At 51.3% G+C, this 24,769-nt stretch overlaps 1 long non-coding RNA gene across 1 annotated transcript in view; it reads right to left on the bottom strand.

The window, feature by feature from the left end:
- LOC309647037 overlaps positions 1–24,769 on the bottom strand; it is a 218,778-nt gene that overhangs the window by 59,440 nt on the left and 134,569 nt on the right. The window contains exon 3 of the long non-coding RNA XR_014255743.1: positions 12,775–12,836. This is a non-coding gene — a long non-coding RNA (uncharacterized lncRNA). The remainder of the gene's footprint in view (positions 1–12,774; positions 12,837–24,769) is intronic.

Below are 24,769 nucleotides of genomic sequence, written 5' to 3'. Positions count from 1 at the left end.
CTCCTGGGTGTCTCAGTCCCAGAGCACAGCCCTGCGCTCTTGTGTCTGTTCATCGGCGCAGTTGGGACTTCAGAGTTATACGACTTCTTGGACAGAGTGTGCCCATCTTGTGTGTACCCTCTGCTGTCCTCTGAACCCCAAGCAGGCCTGCTCAGGGCTGGTGTCTCCCCTGCACATGCCCTCTGACCAGGGGTGAGTTTCGGACTCCTTCAAATGTGCCTTGAGGGATGCGACCTGCCCCTCTCACCCCAGACACCAGCAGCCCTGACCCTCCTGCCACCCAGGCTCAGGAGCTCGGGTCAGAGAGCTATGCCCACAGCCCCCTGGACGCGGGAGTCCACTGGTCCACATGTACAAGCTGCTGACTCTGTGTGAAAATCTCATTTTTACTTTATTGATGGTAGAATTGCTTGCATTCAGGAGAAACAGAAGACATTAACTCTTGTGGGAATAGGTTTATACGGAAAACTGAGTTAGCAAATCTGTTTTGTTGAGGAAAAGTAAATTTATGGGGCTGATTTCCTTCAAACTGTTCAAAATACTCAAAGGCCCTATCTCTGTTAACCAACGGTCTAGAAAAATCTTTGTTTTGAGGACAAAGGCATTTCTGAGCTCCAAGGATTTTAAACAGCCCATCTGGCTTTTCCATCCTTTGCTTTGAGTTCCTACCCACATAACATTTAATAGGAAAAGTGAAATCGAACGAGAAAGTATTTCACAGGATTTCAGTTGAGCCTCTAAGGGTCGGCAGACCTATGCTGAGTATCACCAAATGACATCTGCTCTCAGCACCCCATTTGTGACTAGTCTACCAGGAAAGTGGGAAGGTAAAGCAAGAACAGACGTTTTCTTTCTATACCCCGTTCCTCGCACCAGGGCCGGTGCCCAGGGCTGACCTGAGACCACGGGGATGGCTCTTTGGGCTTCAGGCCCCGCTTGACTCGTAAACTACCTCCTGATAGGTGTTCTGTCTCCACTTAACACGTGAGGTCACAGATGTTCGGGCTGATTCAGTCCTTGGCCCAAGTCACACAGCTGATGAGTAAGTAAATCCGGGCCTCCTGGTTCTGCGCTGAGGGCTCTGCCCTGACACGTGGCTCGTGGTTAAAACTACAGGACTCGTCGAAGAATGCCGACCCTAACCCTAAGTCAGCCTGAAAACACCCCACATGCGTGGGCCCACGCCACCCGGGCCTCTTCCATACAAGGACAGGTGACCAGCTCCTCTCCGGAGGGTAGGCAGGGCGTTGGGGGCCGGGAATCACTGACCTGCCTGAGGCGAGCTCTGCCTGTGGTCCGACGGGGCCACTGCGGGGGATGAGTTCGGGGAGGACCCGCCTTCTCTCCTCGTCTGCCTGCTACCCGATACCTCGCCTGGCACGTGGACTGCTTCCTACACGTTTGTTGAGCGAGACTTACTAAACCCGACCCAGACCCTCAAAACGCCACCTACTTAGAGCCTAAGGAGCATTGCCACGGACCGAATGTGTGTCCCTCCTCCAAGCCCACTGCTGAAGCCTCACCCCCGTGTGATGCACCTGGAGAGACCATCTCCAGGGGGAAGTTATGTCCCCATGCCGTCACCCGGGAGTCAGGGCTTCAACACGTGTGTTTGGCGGGGAGGGGACAGGAAGAGCGGGCGGGGGACACTTCTGCAGCTGCAGCCACACCCCAGAGCAAGGCTTCTGCGCCCGCTCCCGGGAAAACCAAACCCGAGGTTTCAGGACCTGCTGCTCCCGGCACGGGCTCCACCTCACCAGGAATGAGCCGCCTCCATCAGGGTCTCACGAAGAAATGAAGGTACACACAAAGAGGAAAAAAATGTGCATCAAATACACCCAAAATATACCTGTTTGAAATGAATTTTGTTTGAGTAGAAAAGGAGGCCAGGCGGCACCAACCAGCGAAGTCGTCACTGGGCAGCCCCCCCTCGTTGACTGGCTGGCCCAGCCTGAGCCTCGCGGAGCTGAGCCAGACGTGGGGTCTGGCCCAGACGAGTCGGCTCTGTGGCCTTGGGCCATCTAAGTCCCTTAGCCTAGGTTCCTTCACCCGTAGAACAGGGAAATTAAAAAGTACTTATTCCATGGGTTTCCTTATGAGATTTTAATAAGATAATTCATTTAATGGCGCTTTGTAGAAGTCCAGGATCTCAGTAAATGTCAGCTTTTCTCACAAGAGCACAGCTATTAAAAAACAGAACACAGTGTAACCAAAACAAAACAAGATAAGGACCCAAGCCCCCAAACACTTGGTTTGTTTGAGGAGGAGCTCTGTCCCAGGCTACTTCTCAGCCAGCTTGTCGGGACCCGATCAGTGTACACAGATCACGTAGCCATCACAGGAAAGCCGGGGAATGAAGGAATTCACATTCTACAAACAAAAAGGGTTTCCGCCGATGTTAACCTGCAAAGGCATCACGTTATCTCACTTGGGTCCTCTTCTCCTACACACGTGCGAACATAATAACCAAACGCGCTAGCAGCCCGAACGCCCGCGAGGCCCCGCGAGGCCCCCGAGGCTCCCCCCTCCCCACCTGCACCCCTCAGCCCGGGGCAGCCAGGGCCCCAGCCGCCGGAGGCCGACTGTGTCTGGGACGGGGCATTCCGGCTGGCGCTGGGCGTCGTCTTTCTCGCTGAGTCCCCCTGGAAGCCCCAGAAGCGTGGATTCTCAAGGCAAAGGCACGTCCTCTCCATCATGGGCCAGCTCAGAGGCCCCCATGACCCAGAGCTGACCCCTTGTCCCAGCGACGCGAGTTTGGAAGAGAGCAAAAAGGCTCCCCAAACGGGGCGTTTTCCCCACACTCTTCTGCATTTTGGCAGGACAAACGGATGCCCCACGGGCCACGAGCACAGCCGCACGTGCACAGGCTGCGACCACCTGAGGCCGGGCCCCTCCTCGGAGCAGCACGGACGCCCCGGGAGGGCAGAGGCCTTCGTCTCATCCTGGCTCCATCCTCCGCAGGATGTTTCTGGAAGGTGTTTGGATCTGTGAGTTTGTTAAACAGTCACGGGGAACAGAGCCTCCGCTGCATCTGATCCCAGGACAAGAGGCCCCGGAGTCCGAGGTGACCACATGGCCCTTGGGAAGCGAGAGTTCAAAGCCTGGCAGGTGCCGAAGCCAAATTCAACCCCGTGAACTAATTATCCACCTGCACAGACCGGGCCGGCTTCGTGGGAAAAGCACGGTCCACACCTGCCGAGAAGCTCACCCGATAAACAGGTTACCCCGCCTCTGGGACTCGGCCACCAGGTGACGCACGCGCAGCAGGTGAGGCTCCCAGCCCAACACCCCGGGAGACGTTCTCACGCTATCGACAGGCGGGGAAGCTGGGCTCGCAGCCTGAGTCTGTCCTGAGAAATGACATTTATTGGGGCAAGAGGCCTGATTAATCGCAGTGCATAAAAGCAATCACATTTAATACTGTTTCATAAAATGAAAAAATACATAGCAGCACAACAAAAAACTTGGTTTGACCATTCTATTTTCTTTACAGCATTTTTTTTTTTTGAAAAGTAGGATCATAGGAGCAGGCAACCTAAGCCTTGTTAAGTTTCTAAAGTAACCAAGTCATTCTTTTGGATTTTTTTTTTTTTTTAATTTTACACTTTATTTATTTATTTATTTTTGGCTGTGTTGAGTCTTCGTTTCTGTGCAAGGGCTTTCTCTAGTTGTGGCAAGTGGGGGTCACTCTTCATTGTGGTGCGCGGGCCTCTCACTATCGCAGCCTCTCTTGTTGGGGAGCACGGGCTCCAGACGCACAGGCTCAGTAGTTGTGGCTCACGGGCCTAGTTGCTCTGCGGCATGTGGGATCTTCCCAGACCAGGGCTCGAACCCATGTCCCCTGCATTGGCAGGCAGATTCTCAACCACTGCGCCACCAGGGAAGCCCATTTGGATTTTTTTAATGAGCCTCAACTAAAGAATCTGGGGCCTGAAAGAAAGCAGGTCCTTGGCTGCTGTGCCACCTGACTTCTCTTGTGTCCCTCGTGGTGGGCTTTTCCAAGAGGCAATACGTAAATAGGACATATTATTGCATTACACATATGTTATATACATACCTGTATACATACACATATATGTACATGCTATTTAAAGAGAAAGAGACTAAGGTTGGCTTCAATAGTGCTTTGAAATCCTCCCCTAGGGGGGCGCCTGGGAGGCGGGGGGGCTGGAGGCAGAGACCTGAGCCCCCAGCCGCCTGCTCCCTAAGCCCCTTTTCCCAATGTTCCCGACTTCTTCATCACCTGACAGATTGCAGGACGAAATCATCACCCGTTACATCTAATTGCTCTACAGATATTACTGGGCATCTGCTGTGTGGCGAGGACTGTGGGCCAAGGGGTGGACTAAGGGGCCCTCTGCCCCCCTGAGGACCCTCCACGGGGCCAAGTGGGACCCCCGAGTCCACACACTCCCCAGAACCTTAGCCTAAATAAATACTTCATGCTTTAAATGTATGTGTGAAGAATCTGTTGCCACAGAAAAGAAGTGAACAGCCTTGGACCTGAATCAGGGTATTTATGCCTGGAACCAGGCTAAGGTAAGAGGAGATCTGGGATTGTTTCACATGGCAATTCCACTGGTATTGGCCCACCATTCAGTTTTATTTACAGAGTGTCAGTAAGATGGATTCAGAACAGTAGATAGAGAAAAAAATATTAGATCTTTCCCACATAGCTCATAATCAAAATTAATTTAAAACAAAAGCCAGCTGCATACGACAGATCCAGGCAGCAATCTCCACTGACAATAAAGTATTATTATTTAAGTGCAGAGGATTTTAAGCCACGTTTTAATATCATTCTAAGCCTTTTAGAGGAAAGCAAAGTCAGTTTAATTTCTTTTATAAAAATTAATCAACATCTGTTATTTCTGCCAACACATGCATTACAACAGAGTCAAAGCAAATCTGAAATTAGGAACTCAAGAAATTATCTTTATTCAGAGAACTACCATCTAGGTTTCCAAATCTCACATTAAAAACTAAACAGCTGAAATTTAAATGTAAAATATATTTTTAAATATAAAAAATGTTTAATATAAAATAAAACAAATTTCCACCACTGCCCGCTTTCTGGCACATCCTGATGGCGACTTTAAAAACGCATTCTTAGGGGCTTCCCTGGTGGCGCAGTGGTTGAGAGTCTGCCTGCCAGTGCAGGGGACACGGGTTCGAGCCCTGGTCTGGGAAGATTCCCACATGCCGCGGAGCAACTAGGCCCGTGAGCCACAATTACTGAGGCTGCGCGTCTGGAGCCTGTGCTCCCCAACAAGAGAGGCCGCGATGGTGAGAGGCCCGCGCACCGCGATGAAGAGTGGCCCCCACTTGCCACAACTAGAGAAAGCCCTCACACAGAAACGAAGACCCAACACAGCCATAAATAAATAAATAAATAATTTTTTAAAAAAACGACAAAACTCATTCTTAAAGCACACAGCTGTCTCTAAAGGACAGATTGCCACAATGCTCCCAAAGCCCCTCTGTTTGCCTGTCTTGCAACATGTTGAATGCATGATACGTGTTGGATATACCCAGCCTGGACGCTCCCCAACGTTTTTGATGATAAGATTCAAGGACGGCCAAGGAAGGGTCTGGACCTCGTTGCCGCCAGGTCCTCACACCCCTCCCTGCCCTGCACCCCGCACTTTCCCACACAGCGTCGGACTCCCACGGGAACCGGCCCCAGCCTGGGATTCTTCTTATGAATCATTCTCGAATCTCGGCTCTGCCACACCTCTCGATACTGGCTGTTAGCAAAGCGTCACCGCAGCGAAAGCAGGGGGCAGGCACGGCGCCCCCATCCCTGGCCGCTGGGCCCAAATCAGAGCAGCAGCCTGGTCGGGCCCTGCATCCTGAGCCCCGGCTGATGGGGCTGAGAGGGAGGCCGGCCCAGCAGGTGGTCACTCTGGAAAGATCCAGCCCCCCATGAGAAGCGGGGCGGGCTGCTGTGGGGCCCGGCGGGGACGGAGAGACCCTCGCAGGCTCCTTCGGGGGCCTCGCCGCTCCTGCACCTTCGCCGGCGGACGCTCCGGGTCATCAGGAGCACCTGTGTTCACACAGTCGACGTCCTGCAGGTTTTGACTGAGCCTTCAGGAAGGGAACGCACTAAAGTGCTGTTAACTTCTCCCGTCAAAGCCACTTTTCTCAGCTTTCTAAAAATGATGACTAACTTCTGATTTAAGGTCTCGCCAGAATAATGTCTTTACCCAGTATGGTAACTGTTTATATTTTGTTCTTCGTATTTTGTCCTTTGCTGTTGAAAATGTCGATATTCAGAATTAAGACCAAACCAGGGGGGAGAAAAGTCATTTCAGAACAGAAAGGCGGGTACAAAGACCAGCCCGAGCCCAGTCAGGGTCTTGCCCCCACCGCCGACGGCACCACCCGGCTGCCAGCGCTTCAGCAACAGGCCTGCCTCTGGGGAAGTCTGGAGGGCGGCCCCCCGACAGGCCCTGTGCCGGCCGGACAGGTTAGTAGGTCCAGGATGCAGCCTCCGAGGGGCCCCAAGGCCGCCCCGCAGTGGGTGGGGTGCAGTCCCCCCACCCTGTCTCTCCTGCCAACCCGCAAGGAATCAATGCAGACCTTCAATCGATGCATCACAGATAACGTTTAAAAAATTCTTCTTCTTTGCAAAGTTATCAGCTTGGGAACTTTCTTCAAATTCTGCTTTAAGTTTCTTCTCCTCAAAATACAAATGAGACGGAATCTTCCTGGGAGTCAGGATGAAACAATGAGCAGCACGCCGGTCTGAGGATGGACCGTCCCCTCGCGATGGCCCGGCCTCCCGGCCCGCAGCAGTGTCCACGTAAAGCAAGGTGTCGGGTGAGGCCGTGGGCCTTCCAGGCTCCTCCCTGGGAGGCCCTGTACCACCTGGGACACAGGCCTGGGAGCTCGTTCAGAAGACGAATCCCAGGGCATCTCAGCAGACGACGCGACCTGGAGTCTCGAGGCGGGTGGGGTCCCGGGGCCCACGTTTTCAGCAAGGTTCCCTGTGGGTCTTGTGCGTTTGGAGACGGAGTGAGGGTCCCCTTAAATCCTTCCCAACGCCCTGGTGTCTGCCTTTCGGAAGAGCTAAGGTTTACCCACCCCGACCCCCCATCCTAGAACGCGCGACTCGCAAGTCAGGGACACGTCCTCTAGGCTGAAAGGAGGAGTCGCAGTCGCCTCGGTGTCAATAGCTCTACGAGCTGCTAATAGACCTGCTTCCCGATCTAATGATTAAGACAGAAAAAGAAACACCTTTTACGGAAAATCTGGGCAGTGGTCCAAAGGCTTCATGCCAGAAAATAATACTTTGCGTTCTTCTTTGAGACAATCTCTCGGGAACGTATTTGTTGTGAACAGGCAGCTGTTCTCCTGGACTTTCTCCTCCTGAGAGAAACTTGCTCTGTTCGGTGGTTCTTAACCAAGTTCACGTCCCCTGTGACCCCTACAACTGAAAGAGAAGCCGCGTCCCCTGGGGAGTCCGAGGCTTTCTGTCGTGCAGATAAAGAAGCTTTTTCTGGTGCCATAGTTTCCATGGGGAAGCAGGTTTATAGCTGGATGGAATTACAGGAAATCTTAAAATTCCTCCAAAAGCAGGACATTCCCTGGAATGTCCTGGGAGGGGGCTCCTCGCGGGCCTGTTTCAGGGAACAGTGGGGGTGAGGGCGAGACAGGCGGGGCGGGAGGTTCTGCAGAGAAGGGCATCCGCCCCCTCGGCCGCCACCCGGGCAGGTGAGGCGGGGGAGCGGCGCGCGCCCGGCCCCTGGCTTTGCTGCCCTTTAATTCAGCCCAGCAAGCGTGTTGCAGAGCCCAGCCGAAGCCCCGCCCCCTGCAGCGGACAGACCCCGCCCCCCGTCCTCGCTCCCGGGGCAGCCCCCGCTCCTCCGTGGGGCGCGGGCGGCGGGGCCCTCCTGCTGCGGCCCGGAGACCCCGTCCTGCTGGGACGCAGCGGCGCCTGCGCGCGGGGAGCTGGGCGGCGCCGCCGCCAGGAATCGGAGGCTCTGGGAGCCGCGGGACCCGCAGGCTGGGCTCACGTGTGTCGTGTGAGCGGCTCCCTCCTGCCTCTGCGCCCCTCCGCCGTTTGGGAAACGGGACGAGGTCCTGGGCACCACCGGGCCGGGCCCCTGTGCCCCTCAGCCTACCCGCGCCTGCCTCCCCGGGGGCCCCTCGGGGGACGTGGGCGATGTCTTCGCACGACTCCCCGACGGGGCCGTTCCTGCCGCGCGCGGCCTGACCTGCCCGCCCCTCAGCTCCCACCCCAGCTCCTCGAGGTCGGCGACTCCCCGCCCACGGCCCCCGCCGGCCCCCAGCGTCCATGTGGGACGCGAGCGCGTCATGGAGCTTCTGCCCCAGCAGGCGCTGACCTGGGACACGGAACGGGCGTGCCAGCCCTGCTGAAAGATCCGGTTCCTCGCTCGTCCCCGTCTGCTGGGAGGAGAAGGTGTCGCAGGAAAGGAAGAAAGTAACCCCTCATCACTAGCCACCCCTTCCCTATGACCTGTGGCCCCGATGACAAGGACTCTGGCCCCTCCCTACTCCAGCCAGCCACCCCAATCGTCTTATACCAACTGAGGACAGAGAAGCTGGCGGGATGGTGATCTGCCCCCAGTCCTAACGGGGCTGCGGGTCTGGCCCGAGTAGGTGTTTTGCTGTCTAGACAATCGGAGTCAATTAATGGGCCAATTCAGCAACCCGCTGCAGGAGGGCGGAGGGGCAGAGCATTTGATAGACTCCCCAGGTGTCCAGAGAGCTCAAGATGCTGCAGATGGAAAGGTCTGGGGGTTGAAGCAAAGAGGACCGTGTGATACAGGCGCTCAGTCCCATTAACTTAGGTGACCCTGGGGTTGGGTTTCTTCACAGCAGCACTACGGATGCTCCAGACCAGAGAGCTCCTTGCTGAGGGGCTGCCCTGAGCACGGAAGGATCACCCCCTGCCCTGCTGTGACAACCAAAAGTGTCTCCGTACGTTGCCAGATGCCCCTAAGGTGGTGCGGGGCACAGTTGAGAAGCCCTGTAAGCACAGGACGGATCAACCAGCCAACATCACCTGGGCTCATGTTGAAAAGGAGAATCATTGGCTTGTTTAGTGATTTTTTTTTACACCTTATTTCAGTGATATTTTCAGATAGTCAAACTCTTAATTCTTATGAAAATAAAAGATTCCTCTGAAATCCATCCAGAAATTATTACCTGAACGGAATGGCTAGATATATAGATACCATAAATGATGTCACATCACTTCTATAGATTTATATATCACTTCTTCTAGTAGACACTAATTTCAGTGATTGGATTTTTGACCAAAACAACATCCAACAGGAAAAGGAAGCCCTACTGTGTGCCCAGCCCAGATTTATATGTGTTTTCCCACCTACTCCTGAGAGACAAGTATTGTTTTCTTTTCAGAATAGTAAAACAAGGCTCAGAGATGTTAAATTATGTTGCCCCAAGGTCACACAGCTGCTGATTAGAAATGGAATTTAAATAGGTTTGAGGGTGAAATTCATGGACCACAATGTCACAGTCCTATATTTCTCCTGGTCACAGACATCTGCTTCCAGCGCGGTGCCTTTAGTCCTCCTGTCCTGCCCGAGACCCCTCAGCTGCAGGCTCTCCACCTCACCATGGACCCTGCCCTGGTTCTTTGTAATCGTTCCAGGAATTCGTGGAGCTGTGTTAAACCACCACTCGTTATGGACTTAAAAACACACACCTTGCTCTGCAAACTGGGGGCTGGACCACATGACCTCTGTGGACCCATCAACCCTAACATTCCACGTGTGAGTGACTCTGTTTTAGAATTTTGTAGGACGTGACCATTGTTCCTGACATCTCGGAGTTGTTGTTTTTCTCATGTTATTATCTCGCCTCTTCAACTCAGGTCGGTATTTCTCACCCTAGCACATCCTAGTTCAGTCTCCGTCATGGCTGACTGGCAGCTCCATGGGATGACATTCGTGTCCGCATCCCCATATCTGGAACCAGCTGTCAGCAACTCTGCTTAGAACTCACGGTGAGCTAGCTCAGCCACCACAGAGGAAGGGATCGTCCTACAACTTCTTAACATGTCTCATTTGTGGTTACAAGGAGTGAGTGAAAAGATGGGGGAAGAGGATAGAGCAAGGTTTTCAAATTTGTTTGTTTGTTTTCAGTAAACAAAAAACTGCTCAAACAAAATTTAAATGGAAGCCCAATGTATTAAACAGATAAAAACAGAGTTGCTTTAAGTTAAAGTTTTTGGATGATGGCCTGGAGTCTCACTTGATCATCCTTTGCCTCCTATAATGAATGCCCTTTGTAAACTTCCTGCAGACCTCCTAGCACTTCAACAAACACCACTTTAAAACTGTTGTCCTGATAAAAGCAATTCTGGAAAGGCCAACAGGAACCTCCAAAGATCCACTCTTTCATAAAAGCAACAAGAACACTGGGAAAAAGTGCAAACTCAACCTTTTCAGAACTCTGGAAATTATCCAAAGGATTACAACAATCCAAGGAGTGTTTATTCAAGAAAAATGGCTGAATTTCAGTAAAAACAGTGGGCTTTGTGGCATTTTAACTTGGCCTATTCCAGTCTCCCTTGTATTCGTTTCTTATTGCTTCTGTAATAAATTACCACATACCCAGTGCCTTAAAACTGCACAAATTTATCATCTTACATTTCTGCGGGTCAGAAGTTTGACACGGGTCTCACTGGGTTAAAATCAAGATGGTGGCAGCACTGCATTTCTCTCTGCAGGATCTAGGGACCATCTGTGGTCACGCTGCCCTCGTCCTTGGCTCACGGCCCCTCCATCCGCGAGGCCAGCGGTGCAGGCTTGGGTCCTTCCTGCATCACATCATGCAACCTTCTCTTTACTCCTCACCCACTTTTAAGGACGCGTGTGATTACATGGGACCCACACAGACAACTCAGAACAACCCTTTTTAAGATCAGCTAGTTAGCAAACTCAATTCCATCTGCAAAACTATTCCTCAAAAATGAAGGAGAAATTAAGACATTCCCAGATAAACAATAACTGAGAGATTTTGTCACTAGCAGTCCTGCCTTACAAGAAATACTAAAAGAAATGTTTCAAGCTGAAATAAAAAGACATGAGACAGTAACTCAAAGGCATATTAAGAAAAAAAGAGCACATTAAAAGTCAACTACATTGGTAAATATAAAAGACATTGTAGGGACTTCCCTGGTGGTGCAGTGGTAAAGAATCCGCCTGCCAATGCAGGGGACACAGGTTCAAGCCCTGGTCTGGGAAGATCCCACATGCCGCAGAGCAACTAAGCCCATGCACCACAACTACTGAGCCTGCGCTCTAGAGCCCGCGAGCCACAACTACTGGGCCCGCGTGCCGCAACTACTGAAGCCTGCACACCTAAAGCCCGTGCTCCGCAACAGGAGAAGCCACTACAGTGAGAAGCCCGTGCACCGCAACAAAGAGCAGCCCCTGCTAGCCGCAACTAGAGGAAGCCCGCGCACAGCAACGAAGACCCAACTCAGCCAAAAATAAATAAATTTTAAAAAGCAACAAAAAAAGACAGTGTAAATATATTTTTGTTTGTAACTCTTTTCTTCATCATATGATTTAAAAGATAATTGTATAAAGCAATAATTACTAAAATGTGTTGATGGGCTTGTAATGTATAAAGATGTAATTTATATGACAGTAATGGCACAAAGGAGAATGAAAGATAGTTATATTGGAGCAAAGTTTTTGTATTCTATTGAAATTAAGTTGGTATATTTCTGGACTAAGTGGTTTTAAACTGTGTTAATAATTAAAATTAATGGAGAAAAAGAGCAAAAAGCACATAACACATAAAATAAATAGCAAAATGGAAGCTGTAAAGTCTACCTTATTATTAACTGCATTAAACGCAAATAGATTAAACATACCAATCATAAGAAAGACACTGGTAGAGTGAATTAAAAAGAAAACATGATCCAATTATATGCTGCCTACAAGAGACACACTTTAGATTCAAAAATACCAATAAATTTAAAGTAAAATGATGGACCTGTAGACTCACTGCAGTACCCAACAAAATCCCAGCTTGATTCTTGAAGAAATTGACAAGTTCACCATAAAATGTATATGTCAAAGCAAGGGATGCAATATAGCCAAAACAGTATTGAAAAAGTAGAACAAAGTTAAAAGTATCACACTTCCTGATTTTAAAACTTACTGCAAAGCTACAATAACGAAGCAAGTGTGATATTGGCATAGTAGACATATAGAATAATGGAATAGAATTGAGAAAGCAAAATTTGACCCATACAACTATGGTCAATTGGGTTTTGGGGTTTTTTGGTTTTTTTTTTTTTTTTTTTTGGTCAATTGTTTTTTGACATGGTGCCAAGACAATTAAATGGGAGAATAAATAGTTCTTTCAACAACTGCTGCTGGAGCTGAATATACACATGAAAAAAATGGACTAAGATCTCTACATCACAACACACAAAAATCGTCTCAGAATGGATCGCAGACCTACATGTGAGAGCTAACACTACAAAACTCCTAGAATAAAACATAGGAGCAAATCTTCATGACCTTGGGTTAGGCATGTGGTTCCTTTCTTTCCTTGTGATGTCTGTGACTTGGATATAATGCCAAAAGCATGAGTGACAAAGAAAAAATAGGTATATTGAACTTCATCAAAATTGAAAACTCTTGTGCTTCAAAAGCATTTGTGTGCCAAAAAGTGAAAAGACAGCCCACAGAGAGAGAAAATATTTCCAAATCCTGAATGTGATAAGGCACTTATATCAAGGATTTATATATATTTACTTACATAACATGGTTTCCAAGTTGATGAGACGGTCCATTGGCAGCTGAAGTCGGGAACTCTCGAATCTAAATAGTAAGAAGACAAGTTTGAATAGATATTCCTCTAAAGAAAAGAAGCAAACAGCCAATAAGCACATGTAAAAAAAGATGCTCAACATCGTTAGTCATAAGAAAAATATAAATTGAAATCATAATGAGATATCATTTCACACCCACAAAGATGGTAAATCAATAAGGCAGACAATGACAAGTGTAGGTGAGGATGTGGAGAAATTGGACCTCGCACACTACCTGTGGGATTCTAAAATGGCGGCACCTTTTTGGAAAACAACTTGACAGAAAGCCTGTCTTGTCTGGCTGCTGTGGCTAGCTAGAACTTCCAGTGATATGGAATAAAAGTGATGACAGTGGGCCACTTTTATTCAACTTAGTATTGGGAGTCCCAGCCATAGCAATCAGAGAAGAAAAAGAAATAAAAGGAATCCAAATTGGAAAGGAAGAATTAAAACTGTCACTATTTGCAGATGACATGGTACTTACTATATATAGAAAATCCCAAAGATGCCACCAAAAAACTATCAGGACTCATTAATATGAATTTGGTAAAGTTGCAGGATACAAATTTAATATCAAGAAATCTGTTGTGTTTCTATACACAGAAAGAGAAATTAAGAAAATAATCCCATTTACAGTTGCATCAAAAAGAATAAAATACCTGGGAATAAATCTAACTAAGGAGGTAAAAGACCTGTACTAGGAAAACTGATGAAACACTAAAGAAAGAAATTGAAGATGACACACAAATGGAAAGACAAACTGTATCTCTGCCAGTTTCCCTGGGACTCTCTGGGGAAACAGAAGGTTTTCTCATTACAATAAAACACATAACATGGTTTCCATGTTGATGACACATTCCATTGGCAGGCGAAGTCGGGAATGTTGTCTGGAAGCTCAGAGGTGGAACTGTGTTAACAACAGGTGGTGGGTTCGTGGCTTTGAGAATTTCAGCATTTATCTTGTCCTTTAATCTTCCCGGCAGGAGGGAACAAAGCACAGCCTCTCCACGTGGACCTGGCCTCCTGCCCCTCCTGAGAATCTGGGGGCATCAGGGCCGTACTGCTCAGTCTCGGGTACTGGCTATGATCAGGGTGCTGGCACCAACAGGTCCCTTCCTGTGTCCTGCACCTGTCACTGGACAAGATGTCACACAAGTGAGGCAGAACGATGTGGGGACGGGAATGGTATGGCCCCCTCGCCAGCGTCCCTGCCCCAAACTCCACCCCCAGCTCCCGGCACGTCCCCCTGGTGGTCACCTCCTGGTGATGTCCACCATTTCCCCGACCTTTATTCCTCTAATACTTCTGTGTCACCAGGCTCACTTACTTGTCTTCCCAATTAGGCCACACCTCCTGAGAATGGGACCTAAAAGTGACATCGCAGTGACCGAGGTGTAGCCCAGTGAGTAATGAGGCGCCCACAGAGCATCGGGGTCAGAGGCAAATGGTGCCTTGAGAGAGGTCATCCAGGGGCGATGGGCGGCTCACAGGAGCAGCTGTAAAGTTGTCAGCTTGTAACAGAACCTCATTTGCAAAGAGGCACAGAAGCTGATGTTGAAGGTGTTTAACATTTGCTTCCATAATATTCCTGTATCCTAACTGTCATGACAAGCATTGTAAATATTAAAATCTATTTTAGCTGGAAAGTCCGGTGTACGTTCTGTGCACTATTTAATCTCCGGGTACACTAGAGGGTGAATTTAAACGGATTGATCCCTCACCCTCTGATGTTCGGATGTCTCGGGAGAAGAGGCACAGCAGAGAGGAGTTTCCAGTTGCCCTCAAGGTACGCTGCTGGAGACGTGCAACATGCTGTCCGTGGAGGGGAGGACCTCGGCCAGCCCTGGCCGTGGTGACTCAGGCATGGACACACCTGGCCCTGCCGAGCAACTCCAACCCCAGGCTAGAGCATCTGGATTCACCCAGTGGGGCGTGAACACCCTCAGGGGCCAGCTGGGCTGCCAGGGGACCACGCAGGTGTTGCAGGAGATGGAGGTGATATAGGTGATGCAGGTGACACAGGTGATGTAGGGCATTTTGAAGGCAGCCCCTCCCTTCATCACAAGCACGATCCTCAGGTTCCCTGTTGTTTTCTACCTTCACACACAGCAAAAGATCTCATCTCGGCCAGACCTTGGGTTTTTGGAAACAGCACAACCTTGGAATGGAGCGGAACAGGGCATATTTTCCCGCCGTGACGGGCGTGGCTCCCTGGTGAACTGTGTAGGTGCACCCCCGCCACACTTTAATAAACAGCCGTGAGCTCGGAGCACTCATTAGATGCTGGGCATTTATTACGGATCCAACAATCCTGTGGATTAGATATCATTATTATCCCCATTTCGCAGGGGAAAAAGCTAAAGCATCAGGGGTTAAAGGGTGGATTAGGCCACGTCACAGCTGCGAGGGAGCTTTGGGGTGTTTGAAGCAGCCCATCCAAGCAGTACCGGCCAGAGCAGGGCCTTCGCCACAGCAACAACCCCAGGGCAGGCGTGATATCCAGCTTGCCCCCCTGCCCCTCCCCCGCCCCCCAGCCATGCTGCCTAATTTAGTTTAGTTCCAGAGAGTCAATAAATTTATTATTTTAAAGGAAAATGAAAACATTCCAGAAGAACATTCGAGTATAATTTCAAGCTCAAAAGAACACAAAGATCACTTTACAAAGAAGTTCTATAATGAATGAACTCTTCATGGGGGGTGGGGAGAAGGAGGAAAAATAAAGCTGGATTTCCTCAGGATCAACTCAGCCCTTTAATTCTGACTCTCGGTTACTAACAAAACATTCTCCTGTGCAGAGCTTCACCCCACAGCTTTATCAAACAGGAAACTATGGGAACCTTCACCAAAAGTGATTCGTGTATTTTTCTAATAAATCATCGGCTTTGCTATTGTCCTTTCAATAAATTTTTAGGAAAGAAAGAAAACTAAATTCTTCAGAATTCAAGACCTGTTGACAGATGTTGCTGTTTCCCTGGCTTTCCTCTGTAAAGTACTCCGGAAGAGTCAAAGGAAAGATACATTTTTAAAAGAAACAAAAAGAAAAAAAAATTTTTTAATGAAGAATCTAAATGGAAAGTAATACTAAGAAAAATATATTCATAGGGAAAGAGGAAGTGTCAGCTGGAGGGAGGGGGAGGGGGATGGGGGGGGCCTGCATGGCCTGGCCTTGTGCCCCCTCCCCGGGCACATGTAAAGAAAAATAGAAAGTGGGCATGCACGAAAAAGTGAGTCTCACTGACCACGGTCAGGTCACAGTGTTCTGCCGAGAACCGCTTGGAAAGGGCGCTGCAGGAAGTTCTGAAATCCTAACAGCTCAGGGCTGACACTGGGTTGGTTGTGTCTGTGAAGGTTTTCTCCGACCATCAACGATCAGCCAACACGAGAGGTAACAGAGTTTTATAAGGAAGCATCTAGAGAGAAAACAAGAGGCTTTAGTTCCCCGTTACCTGAGGGCTGCCGAGACCCAGGTAGGTGTTCAGCTGTCTGCCCGGTTCCTTCCTTGGCAGAGTCTGGGGGCATATCCTGTCCACCCCACACTCCTAGGAAGACCAGCGGTGGCCTCGCTCACACTGGTCCCCAGGTGGCGGGACTCAGGGGCACCATCCCCATCACAACCATTTGGGAGGTGACTCTTCCGCCTACACACTGTAGATTCGCCGCCAGTTTTGTAGGACAAGTGGAAAAGAGAGAAGGACAAAGCAGGTAAGAATCGGCCAAACAATGTCCTGTAGCCTTGCTAAGACCCAAACCTCCACCTCCTTCCCGCAGTTACAGCTGCGAGCCGCGTGAAGCCCTCTCCACACGGTGAAGGGCGCAGAGGCACCCGGTGGGCGCTGTGGCCGTGCGGGGCCCCGGGCACCGTTGGGGCGTCTGGCCGCTCTGGACTCGCCAGGAGGGGCGGGAGGGAGGCAGCAGGCGGTGTAGCAGGCTGCACTGGAGAAGCGTGTGCAGCAGGAGCAGCCAGGGCCACACAGGACCATGTCCTCGATGGGCTGCGCCCAGTTCTGAGGTCAGCCCAGCCCCAGTTACATCCACCCCCGATCCCTCCTCTAAGGGGCTCTCACACCCTGGGCCGCTCCGCCCGCCCTCGTCCCCCAGGGCCAGCCTGGACACACCCCGCGCCCAGAGCCCACTGCAATCGTCACACCTGCCAGTCCTAAGGCTGCCGCTCTGCCCGGCCGGGTCCTTCCCACCAAATCACGGTACAGGAGCTCCCTCCAGACTGTAAACCCCCGCTCCCTCCCTGATCTGCACCTGGCCTCCCCACGCCCCACCAAGGTCTGTGGTTAAGACAGGCAGGCAGCCCGGGGTCTACAATGTCCGCACCCTCACACCTGCCACACCTGCCACCCAGCTGGCCAGGTGACTTCGGCTCTTGGACGTTAGTGAGCCATGCTTCTTCTAGATTAAGAAACGCCATCCCTGCTTCTCTGCTCTAGTGTAACAGCTGCTGTCTGTCCCACTCACTGGGAAAGGCAGAGATCTCTTTCTTCATTACTTCAAACTTTCCTTTAAATCTTCAGTTACAATGTCTCATTTCAAACATCAGAGATCTTCCTCCCACAGGCAAGCTCCCAGGGGCGGGAGGAGCTCTGGGCTGGGAGTAAGAAGCTGCACCCTGACGCCTGCACTGGGCCCAGGAACTTGGGCCGGGTCCCCTCCAAGCCCTGAGGCTCTGCGTCCTTACTGAAACGATGATGCCGCGGTCCCACGGAGCTCTGCGGATCGTGTCAGCCCTCCAGGGAGGCCACCAGAATGGAGCTGGCTGGGTCAGGGCTTCCCATACTCCACGATGGCCATTTGGAACTCTGGTGACAGCCTCCGGGCGAGGGCACTTACTGCCCCTCGTTGGCACCCGAGTGTCAGTGGGGAAGCTATTCCTGAATGGTTTCAGTGCTGCTCACAGGTCGAATGGTTCACAAACGCTTTCCCTTTCTAAACCTGGCTCCACATTCAGTGAGTACTTTTTCAGATTCTGTTTCTATTCTCACATAAGAGGATTAATCACAAGTAGTTTATAACATTGCAAAGAATTCAAGGATCAATGAAAAAAATCTGTTGAAGTCTTGACTTAGCATGAAGATGATTTCTGCTTTTAACACGTCTTCCTTGTTCGGAAGATAATGACAGCGTCAGGCATTATCTCCTGGAGGCACCTGAGAAATGCCTCCCGCTTTTGTGTTCCAGGACACGGATCCACGACAGCGCCCCGTGTCCTGATTGGAAACGCCTCTCCTCCTTCCTCCCCTGGGGACTCGGTGAGACCTGCCCCCTTCTCACACCAGGACCATGTCCACCTGCCTCCACAGATACCCGCCCCCCCTGCCTCCCTGCTGCCCCAGCCCGTGTGGAATCGCCCCCTGACTGCCCCACGACCCTGCCCCCCGACTGTCCTGCGACCCTGCCCCCCAGTTCTAGCTTCTCGACCTGGATCTGACCTCTCGTGTCCCCGAGCCCCCATGCCCCCCCAGGTCACGGGCTTCAGGGCTCTTGGTGTCCATCCTGACAGGTGGTCCAGGGGCCCAAAAGGGGGTCTAGCACCCAATGTTGTGCTCAGGGTGGCCGGGAAGGACCCCCACCCACTGGGAACCGACAGCTTTCCAGTGTGGACCAGCGGGATTTGTAATTCTGTGTTTGCCCTTGATTCCAGACTAAATTTCAGACTGAAGCTCTAAGCTGTCTCTCTCTCTCCGTGTAGTACATTTATGTGTCTGTGATTCAGAAAGGCCTTCCCCTCTCCTGTGTGTGTAGGTAACACTTGCTACCTCCCGACAGTGTTAGCAAATTAGATCATAAAATCTCTAAAATCATAAACACTGTGGAGACAAATGTTGTGTTTCCATAGAAACCCCAAGCACACCCCGAGGTCCTTCAGGTCTGGCCCTGCTCGCCGCCCCCCGCCCCACAGACTCCAGACCCTCCCCTTTCTTGAGACATCCCCGCAAACGACCCTCCTCCCCACAGCAACCACGCCCTAACTGTCTAACCACCATAATGTTGAGGGGTTTTCAATGTACATAATGTAACAAAAAACAGGAGAAAAACTCTGTCATGAACTTCTCCATCTTAAACTTCCCACCCATGACACCCATGAGAGGGTTTCTTTACTGGGTGACAAGTTTTTCACCACATTGTGTGAAATTTTCATTGAGACAGTTTATCAGTGTAGACACGGCTCGTGAACCTGAAAGGTGAGGCATCACCATAGCTCAGGGTTTGCAATACAAGCCGACAAACGCAGGAAGGGTAGGACGTGCACGTGCACACGCACGTATGTGTGGAGGCTCTATGACGCCACCCACAAAAAGGGTCTGCACACTGTCACCCCTGGTGACAAGGACGACCCCCAATCCCAGCTCTTGGCCCCAAATGTAATTCTCCACCTGAAAGGCACCAGGCTCCCTGGAGACGCGGCTGGCTGGGGGCAGGGCCGGGAAAGCACAAGGTGAGCAGGAAATGCGGACGTTTTGTAAGGACATGGAAGCCACCTTGACGGGGCTCTCAGTGGCCGAACGGGGGCCAATCCGAACCTCGGAACAAAAGTGATTGTGATGAACTACAACCCTCGGACTGAAACAGGAGTCCGTGTGGTCTCACCTTGGTAATAAAAACCTTACATGAAAGAGGAAGTTCTCCCTTGCAGTAGAACAGCAGCTACTAAATGCAGGAGGAATTAAAAATACACCTCGCCTGTCAGCTATTCTGGCAAGAAACATCAGTGCATGAGGCATGAGACTTTAAGTAGTTTCAAAGGCATCTCCACACCAAATACTTATCACTACAAAGAGAACCAGAAGGAAGGAAGCTGGCATAGAGCTTCTTAACTACGTGGTCAAATTCAGTGTCACCGGTAACGAGAAAAATCAACATCGATTGCCCCCTGATAAGATCATTGCTTTGGTATTCTGGCCAAAATATGTACAAACCGGATCTAATCATGAGGGAACTCTGGGTCATCCCAAACGGAGGGAAATACTCGAAAATTACCAGCAGTAATTTTTTTTTAAATGTCAAGGCCACAAGAGTCAAGGAAACACAGAGACACTGTTCCAGATCAAAGGTGGTGAAGAGCCACGAGGAGGATGAAGTGGGCCTGGGTTCCACACCTTCCCGGTAAAGGTAGTTGTTGTGACACTTGGACACGTTTGAACAGGGCCTTGTTGCAAATCTGGCTAAGCTCCAAATTGCTCCTAAATAAAAAGTTTACTTTAAAAATGTCTTTCGCTCTTTCTCATTTTTGCCTGTGACTGGCGAAATTGTTTGGTTGTATTTAAATGGTTGAGAATTATATTTTACAAATGCATTTGAGTATGTGTATGTGAGACAGAGAGCCAGACGGACAAACAGATGGGCAGACCGATGGACAGACACACAGATAATGTCTTAAATTTCAGTTAAATACGTATGCATGTGACATCACAAATCTTTAGACACGAATACAAACTCTTCCATACTTTACATCAATTTAAATTTCTCTCTCCAATATTGTTTTCCAAAATCGACTGTTGAGAAGTAAATTAGAAATGCAAAAACGGTGTTTCAAGAAGCCGTGAGTTATAACCTTTCGGGAAGTGGGACACCCCGTGAGCGGCAGCAGGTTCTGTGTGGACTTCTGAAAGCATGGTCTCTAATTCTTGAAACGTGGATCAGAAAATCCTTAGTTCTCTCTCTAATTTCACTTCAAGGACATAACCCTCAGCTGTTAATGTCAGCAGCCCAGTGGGCTCTGACCCCAGTGCCACTCCCCGGAGGGTGACGCGGACTGAAACCCCCCTCGTCCCGCTTGAGGCTGAGCTGCTGCCCAGGGCACCCCCCCCCGCCCCCTTTGGCCCTGGGAGCAGCACAGGACACGGTTCTCTGGGGAAGCAGGGGAGGGGTCACCATCCACAGAGGCCCAAGAGGGGGGGGTCGGCACCCATGAGGGGTCCCCTGGATGGAGGACCCTGGATGAACCACACATGCGCTTTACATCCAGTAACAGACTCATGTATGGGCCTTTTTCCAGAACCATTTCTTTCCCACCCCGTCAACATTTACAAAGTCATTCCTGAGACACTGAACACTGACCGAGTCCTCGGAACAGAGCTTGTCCTTATGATTAAAGATGTGACCCCAGATCCTAAGCAAACACAGTGACTCGACCCAAGATACTTTACATCCTCATTTTCCTCTTCCTGCCACCCAATCCTCAAACGTCCTTTCCTGATTTCTAAGATTCACCCGAACTCCGTGAGAATCTGTGAGTCCTGTCCTCTGGCGTCTGCCCGGCAAAGCATCTCGACGAGTGGCGTCTTGGAGGGTCTCTGGAAACCACCAGGCTGGGGTGGCCAGGCGCGTCCAGGCTCTGAGCCTAGGGGGCGGCCAGAGAGCCGACACCCCGACGTCAGGACGGGCTGCGGGAGAGGTGGCATCGCCTCCGCCTGTTCTTCCCCAGACGCCTGCTTTCCCCCAGGATGATTAACATTAGTGTTTCTTATTCTTCCCCAAAACATCTTGTTCTAAACCCTGGACACTGCTGTGCACTGGGAACCAGCTGAGGCCAGCGGTCAGGCAGGCGGGGGCGCAGGGCCCGTGCTGTCCCAGGGTTTGTTTACTGGACTCCCTTCGCGGCTCTGCAAACTTGGGGTTTTGCAATCTTGTCCTGAAAGGCTTGAATGAAGTCTTTATATGTAATGCAGTCGTTTCAGGGCTGGTCTAGGCCGTGGGCCTGGATATTTATTTACACTGCTTGACCCGAGGTTAGCTCATTTCATGGCTGTAACTGTGATCTGCTCCTCAGGGCCCTCCTCTGGGCCACGGAGCACACCCTGGACGTGGACAAACATTCGCAGGAAAACCAAAACCAATTTCTCACAAAGCGCCTTTAGACAAAATCCTCACCCCTGCATCCTAACAAAAGGCAGCTTATCTCCCTGCAAACGGTGGTGAACGGGGGGCTCCCTGCCGGGGCCCCCAGCCAAGCAGCAGGAGGTTCCGCGGGATCCCCCTGCGGCCCTGCCCGCGGTGGGCAGTCTCCTCCTCCAGGGAAGGACGGGAACCAGCTTCCAGGAGAACCGGGCCAGGGGAGGGGGCCTAGCTCAGAGAGCAGTCGCTGCTGGGGCCAGACTCGGCTGGGTCGCCTTCTCTCTCCCTCTTCGTCCAGCTGGGCATTTGCTGCCAGGCCTTGTTTCGTTTTGTTTTTTACTAGTTCTCAGTTTTAAGGCAGGTCCTAAGGTCACAGATGAGGCGCTGCGCAGACGGGAGGGTCCTCGTCTCTAACCACCACGGGCTTCCTCTGAGGCCGTGTGGTCGACAGGAAAGCAGGCACAGGCTCGTGGCTCCTGGCGTGAGGCTGGGGACGGGGGCGCAGAGTTGACAGCATGTCCGAGTGCGGGAACAGGAGGATTTCCCTCCAGTAGAGGCCTCGGTGGCCACCGAAGTGCGTGACGGGGCGCAGTCGTGCGGGACACACCGTGCGGAGATGCGGTCGGCGCCCGCGCTTCTCAGCATCACAGAGGAGTGGAGGGGGCTCTGATCTAGACCCTCCACACCTGGTCCACACCTGGTCCACCCGCTCATGCTTCATTTGCTGTCCCGACTGAGAAGGGCGGAGTGTGAGACCGTAACTTGCATCTGGAGGCGGAGCTCCAGGACCTCATACACTGCCGCTCCTGGACATGCCCCAACCCGCGCACCGCGGCCCCGCCCCGCGCACCGTGGCCCCGCCCCACGTGCCGCGGCCCCGCCCCACGCACCGCGGCCCCGCCCCGCCCACGACCCCATCCACAGCGTTTCCTGACCTCGGCAGCCAGAGCTTGGGAGCCCCGGTGACCCCTGCCCTCCGTCTTGCATCCGCTCCATCACCACCTCCTCCTGAAAGAACCCCCGGCCCAGTTGTCCACTCCCGACCCACAGCCTGCGGGGCGTCCCCTTGGTCCTCACCCTCTGCAGCCCTGACCCTGCCCTCACCCCGTCCCCAGCATGACACCCAGCACGCGGCCTTACCACCTCCACAGCCCGACGCACAGTGCGGGGCGGCATCGGGCCTGTGCTCCTGAGCATTTGTTAAACACCCACGTGTGCAAGTGACAGAAGGATGCTCTGGAAAGAACTGAGAGAAGAACGCACTGGACTCGGCCTCGTTTGGGGTGTACGTCTTCTCAGGTTTGAGCAAAATTGAAAGGGGCTAAAGCATTCCCAGCTCACTGCGTCTCCAGGTCACCTGGCGGACCTGTGTCTCCGGCCCCCCGCCCGGAGGCTCTGAGCTGTGGGCACTGCCCAGGGCTGACCCACGAGCCCCTGAGTTCCTGGCTCCCTCAAAGGAACGTGGCGGTGTGACCGAGCCAGGGGTTCAAACCCCACCTCTGCTGCCTCCCAGCCTCCCGGCCCTCCCGAACCTCAGTTCCCGAATCTGTAAACTGTGGATGATGTATAAATACGGGGGCTGTATGGAAAGTAAAGGCTCAGCTAATTTAAACAGTACTTGTTAATGGCAGTGACAAATTCTTCTATCCTAATCAGATTGCATTAATTGGACAAACTGTCCCTCCTGAAAAAAATTACAGCCATAGACTGTGCCCTGCAGCAGGGAAGAGGCCCATGAAAGAAGGAGTGCTTTCTGTTTAACCACAGTTCCAACAGCACAGTTTTGGTGGTTGTGTTTCACTGTCAGGAAGCAGAGATAATTATTTCTCAAGATGAGAATGGTCACTGTTTCATTTTCCCAGGGATAGCTTTGGAGGAGCCATCAGGAAACAACTGCATTCGGCTTTTGCTCTGTATCCGCTGACAGCCGGCCTGCGTGGATTAACATCCCTGGGCCTCCACACAGGTCTGGCTGGGCTGGAGGCTCAGCTGAATTCCCAGGACAGCCTGCGGTGCCATCGGAGCTGTTTCCTGGCCAGGACACAGGACCACGGGGCAGGACACAGGTAGGAGAAAGCAAACCTGGATCCAGGGGCTTTGTCACGTTCCAAAGTCGCCTGAACCTTGCAGGGTAAGCTAACGACAGGACATGATGTGGAATTTGACTCGTAACTACACTTGACACAGAATCTTCATTCAGAAACTCACTTTCATAGACAAAAATACTAAGTGAAAAATAAAAGCAAATCTATTCTTCATTTTCTTTTTTAAAATTTTTTATTTATTTATTTTTGGCTGTGCTGGGTCTTCGTTGCTGTGTGTGGGCTTTCTCTAGTTGCAGAGAGCAGTGGCTTCTCTTGTTGCGGAGCACGGGCTCTAGGCGCACGGGCTTCAGTAGTTGCAGCACTCGGGCTCAGTAGTTGTGACTCGCAGGCTCTAGAGCACAGGCTCAGTAGTTGTGGTGCATGGGCTTAGTTGCTCCGTGGCATGTGGGATCTACCCGGCCCAGGGCTCGAACCCGTTTCCCCTGCATTGGCAGGCAGATTCTTAACCACTGAGCCACCAGGGAAGCCCTATTCTTCATTTTCAAAAGAGCTTTAAAAAAAAAGACCTGGGGGTGATTTTGGACACAGATTCCCAGCCCCTAGGGACACAGAGTGTCTAACGCTTTCCGAGTTTCTTGTCCTCATGGGGCTGCTGAAGCTGAAAGGATCTCCTTCCCTTGCTGGACGGTTGTCATTTCCCAGGCGTGCCAGACCCCTTGGAGGCTCAGGCAGCAGCCCTGCCCTCACCGCAGTGGCCTGGGGACAAAGGACTCTGGCCGGAGAAAGCGTTTATTTTTACAGTATCACTTCGTTACTCCCCCAAATGATAACTGCTTGGATTACTTATTATTAAATCAGAAGGGGCAGGAATCTCAAATCTAATTTGGTTTTCACTGTTTGCACACTATGTTTATCTTTCACTCATTACTCAGCTTGGGAAATTATGAGAAAGAATTGACTATTCAATCCCCTTTGTCTGCAAGTTTTCATCTGCTGCTTCTCGGCTGCAGCCCTTCTTTCTCAGCTACTTGCATTACTGAAATATAAAGGGCCC

This window comes from Balaenoptera physalus, assembly GCF_965194825.1.
Source record: "Balaenoptera physalus genome assembly, chromosome: 17".
Taxonomy (NCBI): domain Eukaryota; kingdom Metazoa; phylum Chordata; class Mammalia; order Artiodactyla; family Balaenopteridae; genus Balaenoptera; species Balaenoptera physalus.
The sequence above is the reverse complement of the archived record's forward strand: the minus strand, read 5'-3'. Positions and strand labels throughout refer to the sequence as shown.